The 18119-nt window shown below is 40.1% G+C and overlaps 1 long non-coding RNA gene across 1 annotated transcript; it reads right to left on the bottom strand.

Moving 5' to 3' along the window:
• Positions 1-7244: 7244 nt before the first annotated feature.
• On the bottom strand, positions 7245-9166 carry LOC139026312 (uncharacterized). Its single transcript, XR_011478088.1, has 2 exons — positions 7542-9166; positions 7245-7499 (listed from the first exon to the last, which is right to left on the bottom strand). It is a non-coding gene; the product is annotated as an uncharacterized lncRNA (long non-coding RNA).
• Between the last annotated feature and the right edge of the window lie 8953 nt (positions 9167-18119).

Here is an 18119-nt window from a genome sequence, read left to right on the forward strand (position 1 = left end):
ATCCTCTCTTAGTGAGTTCAAGTAATTTTGGGGTGCCGAAAGCGAGTGATGAGTGGAAGTTATCCTGCGCAGTTAACCCAGTAATTATCCGGACGAAACCATCCTCTGCTGTCCAGTTTGTTTTCGACGCAATGAAGGTATGCCCAAACACCAAATAAAAAAGCAAAATTCATGGCAGTGTTCTCAGTGCCCCTCCGTGTTTCTTAGGTTTGACTTCTTTTGTCCTTTTTATAGTTATACTAGATTGTTACGGAGGGGAAACTGGCCTCCTAATCCATGCTATTTGAGTTCAAGTATTATTTGGGTGCCTGAAAGCGGCAGTGATGTAAGTGGACAGTATGCTGGGCAGGTTTACCCAAGTGTGATTTATGATCGAACCATCCGCTGCTGTCCTTTGTTTCAGCAATAAGTGCAACACATAATATTATAAAAAGCAAATTCATGGGCATGTCTCCAGTGCCCTCGCGTGATTTCTTTGTTTGACTGCTTCTTTTCCTTGTATAGGTGCATACTGATTTACAGAGGCGCACGGAAGTGATGCCCCGTAACCAAGAGGTTGATAGATCGAAAACCCCTCTCTGCTATCTGATAGTGTTTAGCAGATACCCAAGTCGGCCTAATGAAAGGCATAGGCCTTCTAGCCAGAGATTTGGGTTCGGATGAGTCCCATCCTGGGAAGTGGGGATGATGGTGTTTTGGATAGAATCGAAGCATCTCTGTATAGCGTCACGTATCTCACAGTGCCCATCGAAGATATCCCTTCTCTATTTTAAAAAATGAAGGCAACAGGAGTAAAAAAGTATAATTCATGGCATCGTCTGCTGTCCTCCGTATTCTTTTTTTTTAACGCTTTATCAGTTCTACAGTCATGCTGATTACAGAGGACTGGCCTCCTAATTCCATGTCACTTTGATTCAAGTATTTTTGAGGTGCCTGAATCGAGAGTGAAGTGGAAGTATCCTGGGCAGTTAACCCCAGTGATTTATGGATCGAAACCATCCTCTGCTGTCCAGTGTGTTTTCAGCAATGAAGTGCAAACACAAATATAAAAAAGCAAAATTTCATAGGGCGGCATGTCTCCATGCCCCGTGATTCTTTGTTTGGACTGTCTTCACGTTTGTATAGGTCATACCTATACAGAGCGCAGCGGAAGCGTTGATCCCCGTAACGCCAGAGTATGAATAGATCGAAACCCTCTCTTGCTATCTGAGATAGTTTCCCTAGGAAAGTACCCAGTGCCTAATGGATAGGCACTCGCGGCTTCTAAGCCAGGGGTTGTGGCGAGTGCGTCAGCCGTAGAGCTTCGGAGGTCCAATCTGGGGTGAACATTCGAAAGGCAGTGGCCCGAGTATAGGAAGTCGAAAGCCAGCTTGCTATCGAAATTCGGTCATCGATGATCACACAGTGCCACACGCACAGATACCTAACTCTATTTTTAAAACAAATGCAAGTGCAAACCAGGGTAAAAAAAATACAAGACTATAATTTTCATGGGCATCGTCTACAGTGCCCCTCCCGTGATGCGCACCACTACACACCTACAAGTAGTGCCGCAATTGTCTGTAGTGGTGGATTTAAGAAGTGCAAGCTGAGCCAGTGGATAATCTTTGTAGGGACATAGGTTACTTATGATAATATTGATACACCCATCCAAGAATAAGTGATGTTAATTAATAACTAGCACCCTAAAAACGCTCAGAAGAGGGAAGGATATGCAATCGTTCCTGCTTCTTTTCTTTTTTCTTTTCTTTTGGTATTTCCCTGGAAAGTGCGAAAGGGAGAAACTTCTAAATGTCTTGTTGAGAGGGGAAAACCGAACGAATGATCTGTGCTTGTTCTTTATTCGTAACTCTTGGAGAGAATGTTTGTGTAACTGCTCGAACTGAGAGACTGTACTACAAGATTAACTTGTTTATGATCAAATCAGGGTTCTCAAGCTGGGGTCTGTGGAGGTACGCAGGTTCTCAATCGGGGTCTGAGGAGTGACTGCAGGGGTTCTCAAATCCGGGGTCTGTGGAGGTACTGCAGGGGTTCCACTCTGACTACTCGTTGCAATGTAAAACTCTTAATTATTGACATTTGATAGAATTTCCATATGACACAACCACATTGTCTACTATTATTGACTAATATAATGGAATGCATATTTTTTAAACCAATTCTGATCGTTGTTACAAGCAGAATTTTGACAATATTACCGTTACATCAACACACTCTTCACACCCGTTTAACAACTCTAAATAGCTTTGGCATAATAGGCATCAAGTCCCTTGCCAATAATGTTGCCTACAACGTTGCAACAATGTTCATTTTCATCTAACACATATTACGCCCTAGATGGCTTCAATTGCCATATTTATAGCCACGCCCAATTTAGGATTATTATTTAACAACGTGATGTTGCGCTCCAAAGGGATAACTTGAAATAACATGATGTAGATAATTAAATAATCAAAAGAAAAACATGTTTATTATACACTCTTAGAAAATAAGGTTCCTTATAGAACCAAAAAGGCTTCTATCACTTCCTTAATATATGGAACCACTAAAAGTGATATATATTTTTGGGTTCAGTGAAGAACCCCTCGAGTTCTGATCAACGAAAGGTGAATGTTTTGAGGATGTGAACCCAGAAGCTTTCCAGTGGTCAGATCAATTCCTCCCGTTTTTTCCAGCGCCCGGCCCGGGATTCGAACCAGCCACCTTTCGGTCACAGCTCCAACCTGAGTTAATCTTCAGAAATAAGCATGAGTTAATCTGCCAAAATGAAGACAAAGTGCTATGCAGACATACATGGTATCGCTTGTGATACATAATTATTATACATAAATCATTGCCAAAAGCACTAGACATACTGTTGCATGTAGGTCTATATTATTAATGGATTGATCATATAGAAATATAAAACATTATTTTGAACTACTCCAAAGCAATTACATGTGGCGCAGGAACCACTGACTCACTGCATTATTCTATAGTATTATCAAGACACCTGCTGTTAACTTTTAACTACTTAGGACAGCTCACCAGGTGTCCTAAATATCTGCTGACTAGGTGGGACTAGAGACTTCATGCATAGCTTTAATTTATACCCATAAGTGTAAAATGTCTTTATTCTCAGCACTTATACGACCAATTTTCTACTCTGAGACACATTGGCGATATGGGCCCAGATCTCAAAACATTGTTATAAAAGAAACATAGAATGTTTGTTTAACATAATAATAAAACATGAATATTACTAATGTAACCCACTGTAAAGACTGGGTTTAGTTGATTGTGTTGCACTGCTCATGTCCGCTCCTGGAACTGCCTCGTCTCCGTACAAACTGTCCGCGTCCCACGTACAGAACTGCCAGTCCCCGTACAAACGCCGCGTCCCCTACAAGAACTGTGTCCGATCCCATACGGTTGGCCCAAGCATATTGTCCGTACGCGCAGAGTTGGCTGAGTATCTTGGGAAATAAAGGACGGAGTTCATTACAGGGAACACCGAAGTTCAGTGTTCAATTTGCTGTTTCTTTACGGTCAGGACAGTATGAGTGTAGCCAGATCCTTTCCTACTTCTATCCTTGTTTCATTTGTGTTCACCGGATCGATCATCGAGTCAAAGGCAACGAACGAACCTGTTAGCTAGCGTACGTTGTTAACAGTATACTAACTACAGACTTCAAAAACTTGTTTGCACCCATATTATAATGGTTCATAGCTCATTTTTTCTAAGCCCGTGTTCTTAACCTCATCTCTAATTACTATATGCATGTACTGTAGTACTCTTAATACTCTCACTCTCAAATAGCTAATCTTACAGCAGGCACGCTTTTCCCTCTCTCGTGTACGGATGCTGGCTACCTCTGTCCGGTTCTCCTCTCTTCACTAGATGGACGGTAACTTTAGTGTTTTAACCGGTCTGTGTCCAAGGACCAATCTTTTGAATATTTATTTTCAGGGCGCCTCAATAGCAGGTTATTGAACCCCGGGAAAATAATCACTATTCAGAGCCTCAACCTAGTATGACATTCATTATAAAAAAAATCTTAATATCTGATATGCGAGTAAACAACCTCGAATAGAAAAACAAGAGTGCGTCTTCCAGCCCACCAATAAATTACATAATTCAACCCTCCGTTAGTAAATTTACCTCAACATCCCCCGAGAGCAGAGTAACGACACCAGCCTTAGCGGGCTACAGGCTGACTACAACGCCTCGCGTCGCTAATGAATTTCGTTATTAAAATGACACACTGTCGCACGCGCCAACGACGTCTAAGAAGTCAGTTCTTTAATTTCTGACGCAGTTCGCTCTGCATCTCCTCATTGGTTTAGAAGGCAGACCCACGTGCATCTCCTCATTGGTTTATAGAACAGTACCCCGTGCATCTCCTCATTGTTTATAGAAGCAGGTACCCACGTGCCATCTCCTTCATTGGTTTATAGAAGCAGGTACCACGTGCCATCTCCTCATTGGTTTATAGAAGCAGGTACTGTTAGGGTTGCGAAGTTCAACTAGATAGAAACAATATACACCTGAACTTGGTTAAATAATTGTTTAATTCAAAATTAATAAATGGCAATACAATTTCCGTGTACGGTTCAATGTTTCATCACGCAGGATAAGACAGAAACTGATTTGTTTCTGACAAAGATATATATTATACTCTGAACAGGTTAGTTCCCACGCCGAGCCGGCTGTCAGAGTAGAGACTTGCGTGGTTTAGACTCACCCAGCCTATCGTTGATTTGCACACAAGCTGGTCCCAGCTTCTTTCGCTTTTGGTGCCTTTCACTGTTGCTGTGTAGATTAGCTCTTCACCCCAGAGACTGGGGTCAGACAGTTTTATAACATTGTCTGAGATATCTGCACCTGTATACTTGTCACTGTTCTCGCTCAAGGCTAAAACTACAGCCTCCCAGCTTCTTATCTGACTAACTGTTACTTCAGCACACACACACACAGACATCCAGTCCCCAGGCCAACAGGTTGTCAATATAAATCACGTTGTTATAGTATTCAATCACATATAATACAGTTGCTAATCACGTTTGTTATAGTATTGGGTTATAGTGTATGACTCAGAACACTCACATATGTTTTTCGTTGTATCGTTTATCTGTTATTGTCTGGTCAGCAGTCTCCTGATTCACCCCCCTCCTGTGTCTCTCCTAAGATTAGCACAGTCTCGTCACACAGTACAGCACCCACACTACTGATACATTTTTGCATACACACACATATTCGCAACATACACATTTCAGACTGCTTTCATATCTTATACTCAATACATTTGTTGCAATTTCAGGCTGTGCCTCATGGTTAGACAACATGAGCAGTAATTCAAACTTTAATGCATAAGATAGTTAGTTAACTTCTTTTGCACTATAGGGGCTGTTTGCATTACATAATTTGCTCTACAGATTAAACTGCTAGTACTCAATTCTTTGTCGTACAATATGCATTATTATTAATTTTGGATAGAAAACACTCTCTAGTTTCTATAGCCGTTTGAATTATGTCTCTGAGTGAACAAACTCCTTCTACACACTTTTCATGACAGGGAGTCAGATTTCAGACATCTTGCCCCTGATCCCAGGTCGGTTTAAAGGTCCGTGTAAATGCTATGGAGAAACAGACACTTCTTACTCTTCCCTGGATGTCAGTACGTGATGACGCTTTGAATGAGTCGATTGCGCAATCATGCCTCATAAATCACCAAATACCGGAAGTAACTTCCTTTGCTGCCTGCGCCTGACGCACAAGGACGTCGACTCCCTCCTTCAACCTGTTGTTTAGCCAGTAATATTTCTCCGGTCATGTTTTTACTCGTTATAGGTGTTAACAACATCATAAGGTAGTTAATTTAACCGTTTATAGCAATTTATATCCTTTAGTGCGATTTTGAGGCATTGCTTTGTTTGCACTTTGAAGCGCCGGGCACGTTTCGGGTCCCGGTCGAACGTTAGTGGCATTTCGACAGACAAGAGGACATCTTTCGACCAAAGAAGATTAACCAAGAAAGGATACATTGCCAAGATTCTGATGGAAGAATCACCTCATAGTAAGAATATTAAGATGATAAATCGTTTTCTGTCGAAAAATGTGAAGCGCTTATCCGCCATTTTGTTAGTGTTAGCTTCGCTTGGCGCAACCTGATTGAAAAGTAAGGATAATTTAAAAATGTAATTCAGCGATTGTATTAAGAATTAAATTGTCTATCAATCGCTGTCCACCTGTATTTTAGTCAAGTTTATGAGTATTTATGTATAAGACTAGATCACTGTCTAATATGGCGCACGACATTTTCTGACCAGCTGGCAACTTTTCTCATTGTCTAACCATGATTTGTGGCTAAATATGCACATTTTCGAACAAACTCTATATGTATGTTGTTAATATGATGTTACAGGATGTGTATCTGAGAATTCTGAGAAGTTAGTGAAAAAATTAATACTTTTGGCGATGATTACGTTATCGCTCTCTTGGTTAGAATCAATGCTCTGGTAACGTTGCACATGTGTATGCTAATATAACGATTATTTTGTTTTCGCTGTAGACACTTAGAAAATCTGAATATTGTCTGTATTCACAGATCTGTGTCTTTCAATTAGTGTACGCTGTGTATTTTTACGAAATGTTTTATGATAGTAATTAGGTAATACACGTTGCTCTGTATTTTTCTAGTCGAGTTGTGATGGGTGTGCAATTGTAAACTATGATTTAACCTGAATATGCCTTTTCTAACAAAACCTATCCTATACCATAAATATGTTATCAGACTGTCATCTGATGAGGTTTTTTCTTGGTTAGTGGCTATCAATATCTTTATTTGGCCGAATTGGTGATAGCTACTGGTGTTGAGAAAAAATGGTGGACAAAGAAAAATTGTGTCTTTTGCTAACGTGGTTAGCTAATAGATTTACATATTTTGTCTTCCCTGTAAAACATTTTAAAAATCTGAAATGGTGGCTTTATTCACAAGATCTGTATCTTTCATTAGGTGTCTTGGACTTGTGATTTAATGATATTTAGATGCTACTATTTAATTGTGACGCTATGCTAGCGATGCTACTCAGTGTGGGGGGGGTGGGGGGTGCTCCCGGACCCGGGGTAGAGACCCGTGAAAGGTTAAGCATGTCAAAAAACCTTATAAAAACCCCACAATCCCCCGTTTGACACCGAAAGGTGTCAACAGAAACATTTTTGATTAACATAGACATTTTTTATTACATAAACATTTTTGATTGACATTTTTATTTTTGATTCCCCCGTTTGACACCTGTAAGGTGTCACATAGAATAAAAATTCCATCCCTTTTCCATATACTAGGTGGGCTCGTTACCACCCAGGAACTTATAACCTTCTTAGGGAGAACAGTGTTATTAATAAACCTCCTTTACAGCAAACCATGGGTCATCCTCAGTCAACCCCATCTGTTCATTGGTCTCAGTATCCTCCCCACTAGCTGCAAGCAGGGGCATCATGCCAGAGGCTTTAGCAGCATCTGCAATAGATTTCTTGGCACAAGGTAAAATGCAAGCAGCACAACAGAAAAACGAAGAATTATTAGGGTTAGAAATCCAGTAACCATCAATACAGTGTACTCACCAAACCGACCACCCAGCCAGGAGAACAGTCCACGCTCCTCCACACCTGCAAGACCCTTCATCTCCACAGATAACTTTTCCAACCCACTCAGAGCTTTTGAAATGCTCCCATCCAGACTGGTATTGTTAGGGATAAACGTGCAACATTGTTCTCCAAACATTTTACAAACACCCCCCTGGTTGGCCAGAATCATGTCTAGTGCTAGTCTATTTTGTCTACGAGGTGGCATCCAATTGTTCAGCCATCTCCTTAAGTGCAGTGTGGGTGTAGTGAATCATTGTTGATTATAGTAGATATAATTGATCCAGGCATTCTGCTTAGCATCAACAATAGCTGGGCCAATAATGGGTTATAAATGCCACAGGCCATCATTCCTGTTTAATGTCTGGAATTCGTGGGGGACCCCTATTGGGACCCCAACAGGTTGGTGTGGATGTTATCTGTACYCTCGGACCAAGGAGCGTCACGTTTCTGCCGTCTCCTGGGTTGGTCCCGAGCCTCTGTGTCATGTGCAGCTGCCAGGAGTTGGTTAGCTGTAACCTTAATAATAGTCAATGGTGTTATCAGACTGGCCAAAGCACATGTGCCCTGACAGTCTACGTTCAAAATGGGGGTCAATCGCCTGGCAGGTCCACACATCCACCATACATCAGCAACACCTCCAGTTAATAGTGGCATTGGTGATGCAGGTAGCAGTAGGGAGCCTCCCATAGTCTATACCCCTACCTGTACCAGTGTTACAGCTGTAATATCCCCCATATGCCCCAACCCCCCATGGTGTCTTCTGTGGAGGGACTTCTGGGAACACAAGACTCAGAGTTTTACACAGGGTTGAATTTGGCTTAAACTTTCCAATATGCACATCCAACCTTTCCCATTGCTTAGGGCAAATGGGTGAGCATTTCTATTAAGCACCTTTCTATTAAGTGTTTTATAGGCCAACCACATGTTCTCCCCACCCTCATAACCAGAATCAGATTGGTCACTATCTGAGATGTCTTTCACATTTATTACCTGTACCAGATTGGAGAGCTTAGGTGATGGTGTGGGACTTGGTCTTGAAGTGGTGGAGGAGGCCGGCTGAACCCCGGTCTGTTGGAACTGGTGGTGGTTCTGGCAGTACTGTGATGGYAACATCCCCATCGTATCCTAATCAGACAGCTCAGGACTACAAGCAGTCCTGTAAAGCCCCACCCTCTCCCAGAGAACACATCATCAGCCAGAGAYCAAGCAACACTTTCACTTCTATGAACGTACACAGTGAGGAAAGGTCGGGGGCAGGGAATTCTTCATTAAGGAGTTGATCCCCGAACTCTATTAGCAACGGTTCTTCTCCTTAACTCTGTGATCATTCGGCAGTGTCAGTGTGTCTCACCCTCCAAGTGCGATATGCCCCCAGGTCGAGTGAATCACCTTCTCCTTTAATTCACCTGTAATGCATAAAATCTTGGACATACAGGTTTGGTTAACAAACAGTTTCTCATTTGTTCTGATTTGTTAGCTAGAATTTTTTTTACACATTTTTTAATTAGTTTATTATCCAATAGGCCCCATCCTATCCTAGACCACAATGTACCCCTTTTTTAAATTAGTTTATTATCCAATAGGCCCCATCCTATCCTAGACCACAATGTACCCCTCCCCCGTTTGATACCTGGCTCTGGCCAGGTAACAACCTTACCTACTCTAAATAATGACTTAGGTAAGATTAGTAAAATATTCTTATGTTCTACATTATAATATAGGAACGCCCCTTTCATTTTCCACATGTCCAATTGTCCCTTGGGCGTCCATTCATATCTATCCTTTACTTTAAAATGTATCTGTGCTGCTTATATATGTTAACCCCCTTCTCTCCTATCTTATTCCACAGCCTACCTTGCTCATTTCCTGGTCCCCCCTCCCCACTCTGCTCTCAAACCTTCAAGGTCTCAACAGTGCGGGGTAGACCCATCTGTCTGCCTTTTTCTCATAATAGTCAATAACAACTATGTATTCCTTTGAAATATTAACTAAGTGTCTCACTGTTTTGACTTTATCTAAAATCATGGATTAAAAAACAACAACATCTCTAAAGTCCTTACATAACCTTAATCAACCTATCAATAATCCTAAATCATCACATATGTCATATACCCCTGTCAATTTTAATACTATTTAAATAAAAATCTTCTAATGGCCAAAACAAATGCTAACAATATAAAATCCTTTCTGTTTATATACTTTCCTGCCCTATTGGCTTAAAATATCTACTGTTCAAACCTCAATGTATCATATCATYCCATATTTATTATCGATGACAAATGGGATTTTTTCTGTTGTAATACCAAATCAATAATAGCCAATTCAAAACCTTCATAGCCAATGTTTAAAAACAGAATCCTGACTCCTCAGTGGTTCAAACTACAATTATGTTCAAGAGCTATAAATTCCATTATATGATTTACCTCAAAATTAGTATTCCAAATGACCACAAATTCATTATTCTCACTACATCCCCCCGTGAGTGATCAAATCACAGGAAAATGCAATGAAAACAGGTCAAAAGGTTACACCTCCCCCTTACATTCGTGTTCCATACCATATCTAGACATATCAAAAGAACCCTTTATCTTAAAAAAAAAAAAAAAAAAAGTTCCTTGTCTAAATAAAACTCAGAAAGTAAAACTCCTATTATTATCTTGTCTCTCGGAACACGGAAACCCCTTAACCCAAACGTTTACTACAAAAACAAAACCTAATAATTATGATAATACCCTCAAATCATTCGTTTTAAATTTCCCCGATTTTTCATGTAACTTATTCACACAACTGTGATAAACGTGTACTGTCCCTTTAAAAACTCCCAGCCAGCCATACCAGGTTGCGAGTCGTTCATTGTTCCCCTTAATGAAAACAGATCACGTTTAGAATACGTTTACTTATTGTTTGAATTCTCTGGTGTTACCTAAACAAAAACCAATCACTTTTAGCAACTTTTGAAAAGTAACTCAAAGCTATAATGCACACATTTTCCCTCTAAATTACACAACCAATTTTCTCTAGCCTAATTTAATACGGCCACACCCGGTGGGGAAAGTACAAATTGTATCCCGTTCCTCCTATAATACCCAATGCTAAATTCAAAGTTGTGGTTAAATATATGGATTTGCCAATCATTATCAAATGTTGAATATACAGGTTTAGTAATTTTATCAAATAGATTAGTATAGTTCAAATAAAGATATGCGTTTACTAGCGCTCAACCTGTGTTCACTGTAAACCACTGTTAACTAACTGCAACAGGCAATAGTACGGATTCGATAAACCAAACCCAATTTATCACAAAGGTTGGATCTTGAATAGAATATATAACGTCAATCAACATCTCTTAATCAAAACTATACTGCAAGAAGTAAAGAAAATAGTGTACCTGAACAATGGCCAAATCCATTCGAGTAACGTAATCGTGTATCCCCCCTAGTGACGTTATTTTACGTCGTTACAAAACAAATCATCCTGTCTCCAGCARCATACACTGATTAGTAGCCAATACARTACCAAAACTAACTGTCTTATTCATGCCTCTWGGCAAAACATCTACTTACTCCAACTRAGTTTTGCATCAAAACTATCGTATAAGTAAAATCAACTTCTCAACTTTCTCTACTCCAAAGTGTAAACGTACCAAAATTTAACCTAAATAAGTTATTAACTGTATTCTCTCTACTCCGAATTGGTTTTAAGTTTTCTGTTATGTGACCAGCATTCAAACAGGCTCCCCGTCGACTGGGAGCACGTTGAGCGCTGCAATACTGCCATCTTCTGTCCATTCTCTGTACAGCTCTCCACCCAGTCTATTCAACCTTCTCAATTTGAGCCATATTAGTTTCTTATTATAACTTTTGTTTTATAATTTTTGTTTTTATCTGTTATTACCTAGTTAGACTAGAGTGTCCGTGACAAATAATGTGAGATTATAGTATGTGGTTAATGTGTAACTTGAGTATATATGGTTACGTTATGTATATATGTCCTTACTCCCCTTCACATAAAAGCCTGATACAGTACATACAGAGGGATACAATCATAAAGCAACAGACATACAGTGTGACTTGTCTTATATCCAACACGTCTTATTCAATCAGTAAACTTATCTTATCTCCAAAACATTGCCGTTAGATCATTTGCGCATATAACCTAACCTCTCTTCACCAACGCTTTGCCGTTTACTTGTAACAGGGGACATGTCTTATACAGTGAATTGCCGTCGAGGGTCSACCTAGACTTGTCTTATATCCAATTCTTCTGCCTTCCCCTGGACTATGTTGCCGTCCACTTTTAGTCGAGGGTCCACCTAGACTTATTAATCGACAATTTGTCTTATATCCCACATACCATGTAAATACATAAAAATCYGTGAACCCGGTATATTGCCGTTCAATTATTAGAACTTGTCTTATTTCCAATATTCCGCCATTCACGGTGGTTATGTGGCCATTGTCCTCAATCACTTCCCTAAAGTCTTATATATAAGACTTTTAATAAAACAACCCTAGCTTAGATACATACACACACACAAACAGGCTTTTAATATCACGTCATACACACAGTCATTCCATTGTTATTCTGTTGGCCAACTGAAAATGCATTCGCCATCAAGTAGTACGTAATTAAATAATACGTAGTTMGTTTTATCCTTACTTTGTTGTAGTGAACATATGGTTCAAAAATGTAGCAACTTACACCAGTTAGGTTTCTCACAAAATAAATTTGGTTAAATCCAATATGCAGAATTTCAGTTTTGAAACAATAGGCTCTGCTTACCTGTTTTTTAGTAGACCCGGGCTTTTTGCGAGAGGACCCCATCTGGCGACAGTCTAGGCCAAAGGCTGGATGCCTCACTGTCCAGCGAAGTTCCCTCACATCACGTCGGGGTCACCATTTGTTAGGGTTGCGAAAGTTCAACTGAGATAGGAACAATAGTACACCTGAACTTGGTTAAAATAATTGTTTAATTCAAAAGTTAATAAATGGCAAATACAATTTCCGTATRTACGGGTTCAATGTTTCATCACGCAGGATAAGACAGAGAACTGATTTGTTTCTGACAAAGATATTATATTATACTCTGACAGAGGTTAGTTCCCACTTCCGAGCCGGCCTGTCAGAGTAGAGACTGGGCRTGGTTTAGACTCACCCAGCCTATCGTTGATGTTGGCACACAAGCTGGTCCCAGCTTCTTTGCGCTTTCTGGTGTCCTTTCACTGTTGCTGTGTAGATTACGCTCCTTCACCCCAGAGACTGGGGTCAGACAGTTTTATAACATTGTCTGAGATATCTGCACCTGTATACATTGTCCACTGTTCTCGCTCAAGGCTAACTACAGCCTCCCAGCTTCTTATCTGAGCTAACTGTTACTTCCAGCACACACACACAGACATCCAGWCGCCCAGGCCAACAGGTTGTCAATATCAAATCACGTTTGTTATAGTATTCAATCACATATAATACAGTTGCTAATCACGTTTGTTATAGTATTGGGTTATAGTGTATGACTCAGAACCTCACATATGTTTTTCGTGTSTATCGTTTATCTGTTATTGTCTGGTCAGCAGTCTCCTGATTCACCCCCCTCCTGTGTCTCTCTAAGATTAGCACAGTCTCGGYCACAYAGTACAGCRCCCACACTACTGATACATTTGTTGCATACACACACATATTTCGCACACATACACATTTCAGACTGCTTGTTCATATCTTATACTCAGATACATTTGTTGCAATTTCAGGCTGTGGCCTCATGGTTAGACAACATGAGTCAGTAATTCAAACTTTAATGCATAAGAATAGTTAGTTAATAATGACAGTGAGGTATCAGATTTAGATTGTATTGAGTATACAGTCCCACACATATCTATAATGACAGTGAGGTATCAGATTTAGATTGTATTTGAGTATACAGTCACACCATATCTATAATGACAGTGAGTATCAGATTTAGAATGTATTGAGTATGAACAGTCCACACCATATCTATAATGACAGTGAGGTATCAGATTTAGAAATGTTTGAGTATACAGTCCACACATATCTATATTGACAGTGAAGCTAACATTTTAAATGTGGGCTCTATACTCTAACATTTACGATTTTCAGATCAAATGTACTTTGTTGTGTTTTTTGCACAATAGTAACTGAATGGGGGATGATGACTGGATTAATCTTCTGTCTCTAAACTAAAATATCCTGATGATGATTAAGAAAACAACAAAACATGGATCCACCAATAACAGGAGAGGATTTATTCTGATCATTCTATAACTTTCTTATTCATCATATTAATTTTTAACTGCAACAGTGAAACAAGATATGTATGAATATCATCAAATATAAGGTGACATTCTGTAAACATGTAAATACTTAAATACCTTTATTTTGGGCGGTAGGTAGACTTAGTGTTAGAGTGTTGGGCATTCACCAAAAGGTGGTGGATTGAATCCGAGCTGACAAGGTAAAATCTGTCATTCTCGCCCTGACAAGGCATTTACCCACTGTTCCCGGTAAGACTGTCATTGTAAATAAGAATATGTTCTTAACTGGCTTGCCTGGTTAAACATAGGTTAACATTTAAATAAATAAAAGTGACATTCTGTACTGTCACCTAATATGAAACATTCTATCTCAAATCCAAATGGTGGAGCATAACACCAAATGTAAAAACTGTGCTTCACTGTCCAAAATATGTGTGGACTATGTGTGTCTGGTAAACACATGTGGATCTGGTGAACGTTATCACTATTTGACCAACTACAGGAATACTGACCTCAGAGTCTCAGTTTACAGTGGGATTCCCAGTCAGCAGAGAGCGCTTCACTCCTGAATCCTTCAGGTCATTGTTACTAGTCCAGCTCTCTCAGGTGTGAGGGTTTGACTCCAGAGCTGAGACCAGAGAGACACAGCTTCCTCTGTGCTCAGACAGCTGACAGCTGACAAAGAGATCATCATGACTTCACCAAACACTGGTGGATTTAACACCAGAGTGTAGAAGACAATGGCAGAGCATTTGTTAATTATCAAAACAACATATAGATTCATCTTCCATCTCCTAGAACTATGTGGTATATGTTATACTAATGTGAAAATCAATGCATTTATTTAATATCTTTTTCAATATATATTATATACATATTATAATACATTATTTTCTCTAACAACTGGATAATGCTTCCTATTATTAGTTCTTATATGTCATTTTATTTACTCACAGAACAGCTTGGAGGCTTGACCACTGGCAGCAGCCTCAGAGACCTTCCTCTATTCTGGGTATTTCTTCAGGTCAAAACACATCCAGTCTTTCTGAAGTCAGCAACACCAAAGACAGAGCTGACCACTGTGAGGTGACAGTTTGGGTTTGATGAGGAATTCCTGATTTCAGGTAAGCTTGGATTCTCCTCACATAGAGAATGGTCATTCGTTCATTCAGACAGTGGAACAGATTGATGCTCCTCTTGAAGGATTCTTCCTGATCGTTTCTTCTTGATATACTTGACTGTTTCTTCATGGCTCTGTTGAGCTGCTTCTTGTCTTTGTCAGTTAGACCTCGTAGTGCTCGATTGACTCCAGTGAGAGGCCCAGAAGAAGCGGAGGAAAAGGTCAGGTTTCCCGTCTCACTTTGTAAGGCTTTATCCACAGCACTCTTGTAGACATTAACTTCAGGTTTGTCTCTGAACAGCAAAGAAAGGATACTGGACTTTGTTTTCAGTTTGTCCATTAGATTCTCTTTGTTGTTGATGAATGAAGGAAAACATATACAGCAGCCAGAAACTCCTGAATGCTCAGATGCCAAAGCAGTACACCTTGTCCTGGTAACAGCCCACATTCCTCTTTAAAGAGCTGTGTGCACAATCTGAGTAACTGACGCTTCACTGACATCAATGCAGCCTCTTTCAGGTGTTCTTCATAGAAATCAGATTCCATTCACAAGCTGTTGAAAAGCCAGTTTTCCCAGTGACAGAATGCTCTCTTTATTCCAGTGTGGACCTGTCTCTTCTTTCCAAGATACTTTTCATTCTTCTGTTTGGTATGAAACACCACAAGGTGTGTGTACATCTCAGTCAGAGTCTTGGGCGCATCTCTTTCTCTCTTATGTTTCAGCATGTGTTCAAGGACTGTTGCAGAAATCCAACAGAAGACTGGAATGTGGCAATGATGTGGAGGCTCCTTGATGTCTTTATGTGTGAGATGATTCTGCTGGCCAGGTCTCATCACTGAATCGCTTCCTGAAGTACTCCTCCTTCTGTGGGTCACTGAACCCTCGGTACCTCGTCACCTGTGAACACACTCTGAAGGGATCTTATTGGCTGCTGCAGGTCGGGTAGTTATCCAGAGGAGTGCAGAGGAAGCAATTTCCCTTTGATGAGATTTGTCAGCAGAACATCCACTGAGGTTGACTCTGTGACGTCACACCAGATCTTGTTCTTCTGGAAGTCTAGGGCAGTCGGCACTCATCCAGACATCAAAAGATGAACAGAACTTTGTACTTGTCGAAGTTGGAGATCCTTGATTCTTTGGTTTCCATGAGAAGTGATTAAGAGTTCAATCAAAGTGTTTTGTCCTTTCATCAAATTCAGCTCCGGAAAGGGAATGAAAAATATAAATGGACATCCTGATTTGCTTTTCCTTCAGCCCAGTCCAGAATGAACTTCTGCACAGAGACTGTTTTTCCAATGCCAGCGACTCCCTTTGTCAGCACAGTTCTGATAAGTTTGTCTTGTCCAGTTAAGGGTTTGAAGATGTCGTTACATTTGATTGCAGTCTCTGGTCTTGCTTGTTTCCTGGTTGTTGTCTCAATCTGTCTCAGCTCATGTTCATTATTGACCTCTCCTGTTCCACCCTCTGTGATGTAGAGCTCTGTGTAGATCTTATTGAGAAGTGTTGGGTTTCCTTGTTTAGCGATCCCCTCAAACACACATTGAAACTTCTTCTTTAGATTAGTTTGAGTTCACGTTGGCAAATCACAGCAAGCTCACCTGAATGAGAATAACACAGAGGATATTAATATTAGGTCTGTTTTAATGCCTACAGTATTGTAGGACTGTTATAAAGATTTCATTATAATAATTTATTCTCATAACTGACTGTATAAATGTGTAAATATTTTCATAATGCATTACAGACTGGTGTGACTGATTTATTATTATTATGGTATTATTGATGGTATTATTAATGTTCTCTCTCTCTCTCTAAATTAATCACCACAACACATCCTGCTGCTACTTGATGAGGTCACTAGGTGTTGTGTTAAGACTGCTACAATATATATTGAGTTACACAGCTACTTTAGCTGTACTTTAGCTACAGCTTTTTAATGTTATAAAACAGCATTCAATATGATGCAGACAGCTCTTACATTTCTCCAGTGTGTCAGCAAGCTCCTTCTGGTTCATTTTCCTCAGGATGTGCAGTTGTGATCTTCAGAGCCCCCTCTCTGGCACTGCTCTCCTGCTTCTCATCTTCAGAATCCACCAACTTCCTTATCCTGCTTCTGACTCTCAAAGCCTTCTGGGAGTTTCTGGACTAAGAATCCTCTTGAACATCTTCAGCTCGTTCTTCACAAATGTCATAATTTTCTCTCAAGCAACTGAAATAAATCAAGTAATAAGTTAAGCAAGAGAATAACTGTTTCTCATTAACACATTAATGAATGATTGACAGATCAACTTTGCTTGAGGTAAACAAAACAAATGTACATAACAGGACCACATACACTGAATATGGAGGCCAGGTCTGTTTGATGACTCTGGGAGACTGACCACTGAGAATCTCTGACTCTGATCTCTCCTGTTGGTTTCTGTGGACAAACATGAGATTACATCTCCTCATCCAGGGAGTACACACACACCACCACACACACACACACACACACACACACACACACACACACACACACACACACACACACACACACACACACACACACAGGACTAGTGAAAATGGACAAAAGGATTAGCCTATGGATTATGAAAACAACAAAAGAAATGGGAAAATGGAGAGGGGAAATGACTAGAGACAGTGTTGTTTAACTCACTCACCATGACCCATGAGTTCTTCTTACCTTTGTTCAGTAGAAAAGTCTCCCTCTCTAAAGGATATAGGATTATTCATAGACTGGTCACTCTTCATGACACACCGCTGGGTACAGGGAGGCTGGTCTCTCCTGCTTGATTGGTCTTCAACACAACAGAGACAAACATTACATCTCTCATCTACTCTGAGCTCAGATGGGGAAACATAAGAAGAGCTTCATTCCAAAACGCTGTGTCCATTTTCAGAATGTTGGTAAATTAGCTTTTATTGTTTAAAGAAGTTATGTTTATGTTAAGTTATGTTTATATTTTTTTGCTAAATGAGGAGATGGCACGTCGGTACCTGCTTCTATAACCATGAGGAGATGACACGTGGGTACCTGCTTCTATAAACCAATGAGGAGTGGCATGTGGGTACTGTGGGGTTTTTATAAGGTTTTTTGACATGC

Source organism: Salvelinus sp. IW2-2015, unplaced genomic scaffold (assembly GCF_002910315.2).
Source record: "Salvelinus sp. IW2-2015 unplaced genomic scaffold, ASM291031v2 Un_scaffold4401, whole genome shotgun sequence".
Classification (NCBI taxonomy): Eukaryota; Metazoa; Chordata; class Actinopteri; order Salmoniformes; family Salmonidae; genus Salvelinus; species Salvelinus sp. IW2-2015.